We start from the raw sequence: 12,377 nt of genomic DNA, 5'->3' as shown, positions 1-12,377 counted from the left end.
AAAAATACCTACTAAAATCACTAGCCAGTTGTGTCTGAGTTTATAGGTCTGGATCCCGAGTATGAAAAAAAAGTTGATTAATAGCAAGCTGAAAATTTGTTTAAGGATGTCTAGTCGGATAAACTTTGATATATGGGAACACTGGAACAGGGGCAGTTTTAATTGTGAAACGGGTTAAAAATTTGGAACGGTCAGACCACGAAAACGGCACATTTATTTTGTCCGACAGAATAGACTTAAACTCTCCGAACAGAGATTAAACTTTCATGCAAAAATCAGACTGCTATTTATCACCTGTCATAATTCCTGTCATTTGATATATTCTACATGTTCCACTCATTAAATCGCCCATTTGGTGATAAATAACAGTCTGGTTTTTGCATGAGAGTTTAATCTCTGTTCGGAGAGTTTAAGTCTGTTCTGTCGGACAGAATACATGTGCCGTTTTCGTGGTCTGACCGTTCCAAATTTTTAACCCGTTCCACAATTAAAACTGCCCCTGTTCCAGTGTTCCCATATATCAAAGTTTGTCCGACTAGACATCCTTAAGCTATTAACAAATTAATCAACTTTTTTTTCATACGCGGGATCCAGACCTCTTAGCGAACCGACTATAATAACAATTTTCATTTCATAACAAATGGAACAGTCCATTTATCATTAGGTACTCCATTAAAGGGAAGGCCGTATACTCGTATAAACTTTTTTAAAGTTGTTAATAAATTATTGCTTTAAAAATACATATACTCAAATTGTATGTTGTTCTGAAGCTATTTTCTTGTGGCATTTTTACAATTTTAACTATTTAGAATGGGAAATAAGCCACAATATTATTAAAAAATGATTTTTATTAACGTTTCGACGCCCAAATCGGGTGCCGTTGTCAAAATACAAAATACTATTAATATAAACAAAAATGTTGTTGCTTAGTAAAAAAATTCTTCTAATAATTTATTTAATTTGACTCATTTATATCGGCAATTCAGATACATATGATACATTTTAAAGTAGAAGACTTTAAAATGATATTGCCAATATTTATGAGTTGCGTTCCTGGGACGACTTTACTGAAAGATAGTTCATTCGATTACATGAAATCAACCCCAACTCAAGAATATCCGTCACAAAAAATCATAGCATGTGATCTGTCTTTAAAAAGACAACCACATGCAACGGTGACATTAAAATTCTCGCGTTAGAGATCTCATAGTAAATCACGAGGGAAAACCAGGAAAAACCTCGTGATACTATCCCGACATCGTAAGTATTTGGTCTTACATTTAATTTACTCTCAAAATTAATACCAAATTCTGACTTTACTATAATTTTGTTTAAATTATAAATAATATCAGGAATAATAATAATACCAGGAACGCAACTCATAAATATTGGCAATATCATTTTAAAGTCTTCTACTTTAAAATGTATCATATGTATCTGAATTGCCGATATAAATGAGTCAAATTAAATAAATTATTAGAAGAATTTTTTTACTAAGCAACAACATTTTTGTTTATATTAATAGTATTTTGTATTTTGACAACGGCACCCGATTTGGGCGTCGAAACGTTAATAAAAATCATTTTTTAATAATATTGTGGCTTATTTCCCATTCTAAATAGTTAAAACTCAAATTGTATTTTTGAACATCTTATTTATTTTACATAATAATTAAATTCACTATCAAATGTCGTTGATATTTTATTAATACTTAATTTAAAATTTAGTTTGACATTCACGAAGTGTAAATAACCTATTAGTAGGGGAGCAAAGTATGCTAAATGTGCAGTCACTCGAGCGTGATGGGGACCTATTGGGTTGTGAAGAGTAGGTCCTAAAACCAAAAAGAGTTAAGTAAAGTTTTCCATTTTAGTGGGCGCTTGCCATTTTTTAATTTAATTTTCCATTTCCAACAATCGTTTTTTCCGATTATAATGCCATCTATCCATAATTCGAAAAAATGTCTCGAAAAAAAGTTGCTTATTTTTACGTAAAGAATTCAAATCTACAATAAAAATTTGGGGGTCCAATTTAAGATTTTAAAATAACCGCCACCCCCCCCCCCCTAAGTGGGGTCGTGTTTGGTGCTATTCGATAGATTTTTTAAAAATATTAAATTATTCTACAGTTTTTCGATTTGAAGTTCATTTCGCGAAATATCGCGGGATTCGTATTTAAAATATTAAATTTACACCTCACCCCTCTCCGTGGGAAGTCGTGTTTGGTATCATTCGATAGATTTTTAAAAAATATTGAGCACATATTTTTTAGTTTTTCGATCTGTCATTCATTTCGCGAAATATTCGCTTTTTTCTTGTGAAACTTTGGGACTCACCCATTTCCTTACGCCCAGCCCAAATCGTCAGATTTTGGAAATATACGCTCTCTTGCATGTACTTAACTTACCTTATCTTAATCTGACAACTTCGAGTATTTTTAAGGATAGATTTTTTTTCCGGCCCCCCGTAACGAACTCCCCTGTGTTAAGAGCCAATATATGGTAGAGGTACATCTGCAGGCTACCAGGTTTCTCCCCATATGCTAATCTGACGCGCTCGAGTAACTGCAAAAATCTCCGCTTGGGCTCCCCTACCATATGCTTTGCTTAACAAATTCAGATTAACAAACTAGCCTACTTACTAGCAACGATTTCAGCTGACGATTAGTGTGTCGGCAGAAAATAAAAGGATTGTGACGTCACATTTTAGACTTTGAGGTCGATTATCTCGAAGATGGTGAGATATATCGAAATGCCGTTTTCAGATTTGGATTCAGAAGACAAAACTACATCAGAATCCATCGATAAATCTGCTCTAAGTATTGCAGGAGCGGCAACGCACTAACGGCACTAACAGGCACTACATGTCAGTTTGTATACACCACTCCGTAGTTGCTTTTTCTTTTGGCTCTTATTGGTCTTATAACCGTTCTTATATACTTTATAACCTCAGATGCCTATCTGATAATACGAAAGCTTTTCGAATACTTGTATACAGGGTGTCCCGGAAAATAGTGCGTTCCTTAAAGGTATAGGTAGAAGGCACCATGTAGAACAAAAAACTATTATAACATTTTTTTCTAAATGCAACCGTTTGACCAAAAAATTAAAATGTATTTTGGTAGGCAAATTTAAATCTGACAACTATGTGCGGTACGCAAATTTAAGCATAGACCATGTAAATTAATAGATAGAAGATAGATAGTAAACAGATAGTTTTAAAGAATCCTGTTTAGTGTCAATGCCGAAAATGTTTTCGAATAGTGAGTGTATTACCTATTTTATGTTATTACCTATGAATGGTGTTTGTGAAAGGTTACTTGAAAGATCTATTCGGTATAATAATTATTTTCAAGTAAGTACAACTTAGTTATTTCAGTTCACAAGTAAACAAATTAGTGAGACATTATCTGGTGTATTTAAGTTCCACTGTAAACTATTAAAACTATGTAATTCAGTTAAAGCCCTCAGCAATACTCAGCATTCAACCCATTTAAACCTTACTAAATACATAATACTAGTTCAGTTAGAAGATGTTTTTATGTTAAAAGATATGTAATTCGTTTAAAATTATGCAATAGGTATTTCAATACATTTCAAAAGAAAATAATTTTAGTAAACAAATAGTAAATACATAAGTATTACCTACTATGGTTGGATTATTTTAAAGACTGTTAATCACAATCACAAACGAGTTCTTATTATGTTATTATTCCGTAGTGCGTACGATGTTGCCAGTTTATTAAAATTTCCAAACATTAAAATACAGGTATATGGAAAACAATGTTAACTTTTTTTTGTAAACGGTTAACTTTAGAAAAAAATGGTATAGGACTTTTTTGTTCCAAATTGTGTATTCTTTCCATACCTTAAAGGAACGCACTATTTTTCGGGACACCCTGTATGCGTGTAATTAAAAACAAATGTTACTTCTAATATCTTAAGAAACCGACTGGTATTAAAATATTTCTGGAAGAAAAATAGACGTCGAAAATTTATATCCATTGCTTTTGAGAATTTAACTGATGATTTATTAGATTCTCTAAGTGGCTTAGAGACGGCGAAGAGGAAAACGGATTGTTTCGTGTCTGGTACTCATTTTCGCTGTCATTCTTTAATAAATTAGAATCGTTTATGGCGTATTAGACTAATGAGGAAACGTTTTGTTGGAATAAAGGATTAAAATTTTCTAAATGGAAAACTTACCGCAGTAATATCTACTCTAAATTAGAATTAGCATGAAAGAATATTTTTTTATTTGTATTATATATGATTTGTATTTGTATATATATGATTAGCACAGCGGTGATAATCAAAAAACCAACACCTCGACTGCATAGCTTCAAAACAAACTGGGACACATACCGGCTAATCATAGAACAGGAAGTAAATCTATTAGTGAGATTGCAAACTCCCGAACAAATAGAAACAGAAACTAGTAATCTAACCAACTTACTTCAAAATCCTGCCAAACAGTCTACACCTCAACCTGGACAAAAAAAAAATTTCAACCAACATTCCTCTTGAAATAAAAAGACTAGTAGCAGAAAAACGAAAAGCCAGATCAATTTGGCAAAGAACTCACAGACCAGACGACAGGACAATTTATAATCACAAAACTAGAAACTTAAAAACAGCTCTAGAACAGATGAGAAACAACTCATTTGAAAACTATGTATCAAACCTTTCGCGTCAAGATAACTCTATCTGGAAACCAATCAAAAACAAAAATAAACCAATAAATACTTCACCTCCAATTCGCAAAAACTCAATACCACCAGGACCATGGGCAAAAAGCAACAAAGAAAAAGCTGATTTATTTGCTGAACATCTAACTGAAGTCTTCAAGCCACACGACAATGACCAAGTACAAGAAGTAGAGCAGGAACTAGCCTTACCAATTAATCAACGAGAGCGACTAACTTTAATTACACCAAAGGAGATCAAAGATGAAATTAATCATTTGAATGAAAAGAAGGCACCAGGCACTGATCTCATAACAGCAACAATGCTAAAACAACTTCCTAAAAAAGGTATACTGAAGTTATTGTACATATTAAATGCAATCTTAAGACTTAATTATTGGCCTATATCACTAAAAATTTCCCAAGTAATTATGATACCGAAACCTGGTAAAGTTTTAACGGATGTTTCATCATACCGCCCAATAAGTCTACTGACTGCCAATAATGTCAAAACTTCTTGAAAAGCTGTTACTTAAAAGAATTATGAGAGACCTAGAATTCCAAAACTGGATCCCAGAACACCAATTTTTATTCCGGCAAGGTAATTCTACAGTGCAACAATGCCATCGTATATCAAATGTAATTAATAGAGCTTTGGACAATAAACAGTGTTGCACAGCAGCCTTTCTGGACATCAAGCCAAGCATTTGATAAGGTATGGCACCCAGGATTACTTTATAAAATCAAAAAATCCCTACCCAACAAACACTTTGACTTATTAAAATCATATCTAAATCACAGAGAATTTGAAACTAAAGTGGAGGATGAACTATCAAACCGTAACAAAATTCAATCAGGAGTCCCACAAGGTAGTATATTGGATCCACATCTTTATGTACTGTACACATCCGATTTACCAACCTCTCCACAAACCACCATTGGAACTTTCGCTGATGCCACAGCAATAGTTGCAACTGAAGAGGATCCAAGAGCTGCAGTATTAAAAACTTCAAGAACACCTAGACCAAATTGGACAGTGGTTAAAGAAATGGAAGATAAAAGCTAATGAAACTAAGTCAACACATATAACTTTCACACTAAGGAAAGACCAATGCCCAAATATTAGCCTTAATCAAGTCAACATACCACAACAGAATATCGTCAAATACCTGGGGCTTCATCTTGATTCTAAATTAAACTGGAAACAACACATTTTAAAGAAGAAGAAACAAATTGAGTTGAGAGTGAAAGAAATTAATTGGCTTATAGGTAGAAAATGTCGACTCTCAATTGAGAACAAACTGCTGATTTATAAAACAGTCATCAAACCTATATGGACGTACGGTATAGAACTATGGAGTTGTGCCAGCAAATCAAACACAAAAATTATCTAAAGAACTCAATCAAAAATTCTACGCACCATCGCAAATGCCCCGTGGTACATTTCCAACCAAACCCTTCATACAGACCTAAACATCCCGTTAGTCAGCACAGTAATTCAAGAAAGAGCCAACAGACACCACGAGAAATTGGAAGGCCACCCCAACCAATTAATATTACCATTACTGCAGCCACTAAACAACAGAAGATTGCGAAGATTATGGCCCATAGATCTTCGCTGAAACTGAGGTGAAACCCTTGGTGATGTACCTCATAACGCCATTTTAGTGTACAATACTACATTGATATAAGTTATTGTACTTGTTATCAAATTAACTCATAGAATATGTAATTCTGATTGTTAATAAATGCTTACAAAAAAAAAATTTGTATGCATCTATAATTTTTTACATGGATTACCTATCTACGTATTATTGACATATTATTTGAACTGTTTTAATCTACTTCTACTAATACTACTATTTTGTATTTTGACAACGAAACCCGATTTGGGCTTCGAAACGTTAATAAAATCATTTTTTTGGTAAAATTGTGGCGTATTTCCCATTAAAAGTAATTGATATAAAAATGTCATAAGAAAATAGCTTCAGAACAACATAAAATTGTAATATCGAATTCTTTTGCTCTTATGTTAAATCTGTGGACTAATCTTTCCAGACTATCTTCATATTGAGCTAGGTATATTGTATCGCCTGCTTAATTGACTATTTTTTCTTCTTTGTGTATAATCTTCGGGCTCAGCTGGTGATCTATTGCCTTTTAGTGAAACACCAAATCCAAGTAGATAATTTATTTATGCAAAGTGGCACTGGGTTTCCCCGGGAGACGATGCTTTACTGATACGCTTCGTATGAAGTTTAAACTGAGACTACTCTGATGATGCTACATGTTGACTGTTTGACTTGACTCGAAGTAATATATTTAAATGCACATCTTGCCTCGTTGAGTTGACTCTAGTGAATGATTTTAATGCATGCTCTTTCTGAGCTTCAGGATAAATTGGGTCATAGCCGACACGACTTTCAAACAAAGGTTTTTATGTAGTCAGCACATTTAATGTCCATTGCCAAAAATATTGTTTATGATTTGCAACAATTAAACAAAATTAGTAACCCGCACATGTAATTATACAATAACAAAGTGGTTCATGTGATATATGGGGTGATAAATCTATACTGTTTAATATCGGATATGAATGATGATTATTTGAGATTAAACAAACTGCCCGGCGGCAAATAAATCCGATAAGAGCGTCATTAAGCAACGACAATAACATGATGATAAGATATTTATAATATAATAGTTTAATGTAATGTGTGATACGAAGACACTAGTCTTTGAACAACTCATCATTCCTCAAACTGCAACACCTTATGTACATAATAATATATACTGTTTAAATCGGATATGAATGATGATTATTTGAGATTAAACACTTTTTTTCCCATAATTTACATAACTTTGTTATGTAAATTGTAACAAGCTATATTTGTCCATAAGAAGTCCTTAATAATCGTACTAGGTCTAAATTTACAAAGAATTAACAGCTTTAATAACCGAATTTGTATGAATACACTAGTCTTTAGGTCGAATCAAAGTTAAATCTTAATTTTAATTAAAATTTTGTCACTTTTAATTAATTTAAAATAAATTAAAACTGCCTTTTTGCTACTCTCAATAAAAAAAAAAACAGCAAAAACCACACAAAAACATTTTTCTTTTAGACGTTTTCGTTATCTTTCCGTCCAAAAGACCTAATTTAATTAAAAAATGTGCAGTCCTGCCGGAAATGCATCGAATGAAAGGGCCGTTCTGGAAGGCCCGCGGGTTTGCCCACAGAATAAACAAAATCCATTTATAAATAAGCTCCTTTTTGATCCTGGCGTCCTCCTTGTTCATCCTGAAGGACTATCCGGAGAATCCCTCGAGGTCTGGCCTCTTTCTAAATGCGACCATGCTGTCCGATCATCGATTTTTATTTAATGACGAAGAAAAGTTACTCTTGAAAGACTCTTTGCGAAGGTTGAATAAGTTTTTTCAATTATAATTTTAGATGGAAAATGAGGAGGACACATAGAGGGTTCCTTCATTCACTTCACTACTTTTTTTATCCATAAAGAAATATTTAAGGTATTTAAATCACAATATATTTTAGAGAAAGATGCTGAAATTAAAGGAGGTAGGTCACTGAATAGCTCACATCTCCATTTTACATTCTTCTCCTTCTTCTTATACTTGTTGTAGATCTGTCGATCTGTCAATTCCGACGTTGAAGTATTTCTTGAGAGGGAGACTGCCAGTTATCTCTCCATCTTTTTGGAAGTCTCTCCGGCGGTGGACGCTTGCCTGCTGGTTTTCCTTCTAGCGCAATTATTGGTAGTATGTGCTATTTCATTCTTTTTACTTGACTGAACCATTCTCTTCGTCTTTGCCTGCCCCATCTGACTATATCTTGCACGCCACATTGTTCCCAGATGATGTTGTTTCGTGTTCTATCTCTTCTTGTCTTCCCTGCTATTGCTCTTAGTGTCTTCATTTCGGCTATTCGTAGCATGCATTGGTTTTATTGGTGTCTTCTCTTGATTCAATGCCATAGGTCATAACAGGTCTGATGCAAGTTTTATAAATTCTAACTTTGTTGTCCATTCTCATATATGGGTTATTCCAGACCACATCTCTCAAACATCCGGACAAGACAGCGGCCTTGTTAATTTCTCCTTTTAGGTCGCTGGCTGGGTTATGATATTGATAACTCTACATCTAGATATTTGAACTGGTTTAGCTGTTCTATGGGTTTCCCCTCTACCACGAGCTTGCATCTAATTGGGTCTTTCGCAATGGTAATGCATTTTGTTTTTTGCGTGGATATGTTCATGTTGAGTCGTCGACATGCTTGATAGGATCGATAAAGTTGTCTTTGTAGGTCATCCTCGTCCTCTGCAATCAGGGCTGCATCATCCACATAGCACACTATACTGATTCTACTGTGGCCGAGTCTGTATCCTAGTTGTAGCGATTCCACATCTTCTATTATTTCATCCATCCATTAGCATATTGAATAGAAATGGACTGAGGCTGTCTCCCTGCCTGATTCCTCCTGGTGTTTGTATGTTGGCCGTAGTGGTGTCGTTTGTTTTAATTTTTATCGTGTTGTTATTGTTCTTGTTCTTGTTCTATTTTACATTCTAATACTGTAAAATATCAGTATCGTACGGATTTGCTAAATATCAAAGAGCTTGTTAAAAATATCGCGCTTATTGAAAAATAAAATAAAAAGCTGTTAAACGCATCCAATCTGCCTAGAATGCATTTAAATGACATGCAAAAACAAAAGCAATTCAGGTGGCCGCACTGAAGGAAGCCTAAAGACAGAAACAGATGTCTGGGGATACTGAACCGCCTCTGAATCGAAAGGAAACCTTAACTGTCTTTCACTTTTATCTTTACTCAGATTTTTGAGTACTAGGAACAAACTTTCGGATCTTTTCCGTATGAATTCAATCTAGATGAATGAAAGCGAAATGTGACTGCATATTGTAGAGTCCTTTTCGCCATCTTTATTCGTCGTCGTTTATAAATTGTAAAAGTCAGAGATTTAGGATGTTACTAGAAAGTAGTTCCACGAAAAGTTCAGATTTAAATTATTATTTACTGTTTTTAATAAATTTTGCATCTGGACTTTCATCTTTTCCAAAAGCAATTCTCAAACTCGAAGAAGGTTGGTCACTAAGGCAACAGCTTTGAACATAATATATATGTACACATGGAAAATCAAATACAGATGGGTCGTTTTCACTCTATTATAGCATAGTGGGGTGGTTCAAGAGGACGGAAAATCTCCACAGAGCAACAAGACGAGAGAACATTTCTTTGCAGCATTTGCACTGCACGTAAAGGGATTAAAGTAAGTGAATTGATAAATTGTACCGGAGAGGAGACGAGTTGCATTTTGTAATGAATTCATAAGTCGTGTAGACAACTTTTGGTCTAACGTTGCATTTTTCGATGAAAAAGTGTTTCAATCAAATAGCAACGGTCGAAACAGAATTTATAGGTCGAGAAATCATAGGTCTAATGAACGATATACCCGTCATTTAAGAAATAGTGGAGAATTCTTGATCAATGTTTGGAATGGATAAGTGCTGAAGGTCCGGGTGTCTTCTTCTCATATAAAAGAAAAATTCAGGATTATATTGAAGCACGACAAATTAGATAAACATAATGATATACATAGACTTGACAAAATTCGTGCTACATAATTTATTAATGCTTCGGTAGCTCTAGTCTCAGAGAATTTAGGGAGTGAGTTCTTACAATAATATTTAAGATTAAGAAAAGAAATTATTAATTTTTGGGCGCCATTAATAGATCAAAATCTATTACTATATATTTATATAAGATTTACAAAAAATTACTTAAAATGGTATCCCTCTGTATAGTAACGGTACTTACCCTTGGTGTCTGAGGTAGTCTGCTTGTCCTCTTACAATAAGGATCAGAGATGGATTGTGCAAAGATAATAATAAGAAATAAGTTTAAAACACAATTATCATTATTTATTCAGGTAGAAAATTGTAAAAAAAACTGATCTGATTAGAAAAATAAAGAAATTAAGTCTTTCGCGTTTCGTTAAAAGTTCGAAAAAGAAAAACAGGAATTATAAAGTTTATCACAATACCTGGTGAACAATCTGTTGTTGCTGTATGGTGCTGGATCGGTTAGCTCTTTAGAGCTCTGGTTGTTGCGACGAACTCACTTTCACTTTACATTTAAAGTACCATTACATAACTGTTATTTATATGAAAAATAAAAATTCCATAGTCTTGTTTTATGAAAAGAAAGTAACTGCGTATTTAATTATTAGTGATACATCACACTGACTCGATGATAAAACATACTTTGTTTAGACTATTGTCTTTAGTCAAAAGACCGGGAATCACGTTTCGGTAAGATTGAATTAAGTTAATTTGCAGAAGGCATGCTAAACGGGAGCTACGCCCGCGAAGGTTGAATTAAGTAGTTATTTTTGCAAGAGACATACTAAACGCCGTACTAGGAACACTATTACATTATTGTACCGGACACAACACAAAGAATATACCGGTATGGTATTTACGACAACATATCGCACTTGCGACTTTCACTACAGAATCCTCAAGATTCCATTCTGAGCCTAACTCGGCACAGACCAAAAAAAACTGGACGTCTTTACTGCATGCCCGCTGGAACTTAATTCCTCTTCTTGTCCTAATTTCGGACAAGATTACTTTCTCGCCTAAATTCACCTCCCTTTCTGACAGCCATCACCTACTTTGACCAATAGTGGCTATCCAAAACATTTCCCTACCAATCGGGTAGTTGGAAAGTAATACTTAGGTAATCCTATTATGGTCATAAGTTTCTTTTTCGGCCAATCACAATCGCTGTCCTTTTTGTACCCATCCAAGGGTTTCCACGAAATTTACTGCGTTGCAATTTCTGTTGGGTTCCTAGATTTCTATAATTCAGACACTTAGCAATATCTCCTATTCTTATTTTATGAGACACATCCTGTTGCAAAGTAAACAACTCCTAGGAAACGTGTCTCCGAAGCCCTAAAATCTCTTTGTATCTCTACTTACTGCAATAGCCAAATGACCCACTTAGGCATCTAGCATTTCGTAGAATATTAATCTTTTCGCTTTTGCGAGTGGTCTATGAGAAACGCCTTGGGTGTTACATTACGTCGAATTTCTATCTATAACGACAGGGTCGGACTTTGCGATATTTAGGCTGTGATTTTTGAGCCTGTTTCAATATTACAAACATATTCTTGAAAACATAATGTTGCCATCAGTAGATACTCCAGAAATTCCTCAATAACAACGTCATCTTCCAACATGACAATTTCCCGGTGCATACGAGTAGAATTGTTCGAGAATGGTGGCCTTTTTGGATTCCAAATCTTAACCCCATCGAAAATATGTGAGCAGAGTTGACAAAGAAATTAAATGAAAGCAACTTTAGGCCACGCAAAGAATTAAACTATGGAAAGCAATTGAGCAGGCATGGGAGGAGTTTGTTGAATTTAACATGAGGAGATCGATGCTATCTATGAACAGAAGATTGCAAAGTTGTATTGGCAAAAATGGGGCTTCCACCAAATATTAATTGTGTTACTGTGTATCATTTAAAATAAAATGGATATTTTAAAGATACTAATAAATAGCGTTTTAGCTTAAAATACCATATAAATTATAAATAATATCAATAAACGATTGTTTCTTTTTGCTTTCTTGTTATTTTCAATTTTC

The 12,377-nt window shown here is 34.1% G+C and overlaps 1 protein-coding gene across 1 annotated transcript in view; it reads right to left on the bottom strand.

Annotated features, from left to right (window-relative positions):
- Positions 1-12,377, bottom strand: part of LOC114331806 (roundabout homolog 1-like) — a 776,276-nt gene that overhangs the window by 133,495 nt on the left and 630,404 nt on the right. The window lies entirely within an intron of this gene.

The sequence above is a fragment of the Diabrotica virgifera genome, chromosome 8, assembly GCF_917563875.1.
Source record: "Diabrotica virgifera virgifera chromosome 8, PGI_DIABVI_V3a".
In the NCBI taxonomy this organism is placed as follows: Eukaryota; Metazoa; Arthropoda; class Insecta; order Coleoptera; family Chrysomelidae; genus Diabrotica; species Diabrotica virgifera.
Note: the sequence above shows the minus strand (reverse complement) of the source record. Positions and strands in the feature narration are given on the sequence as shown.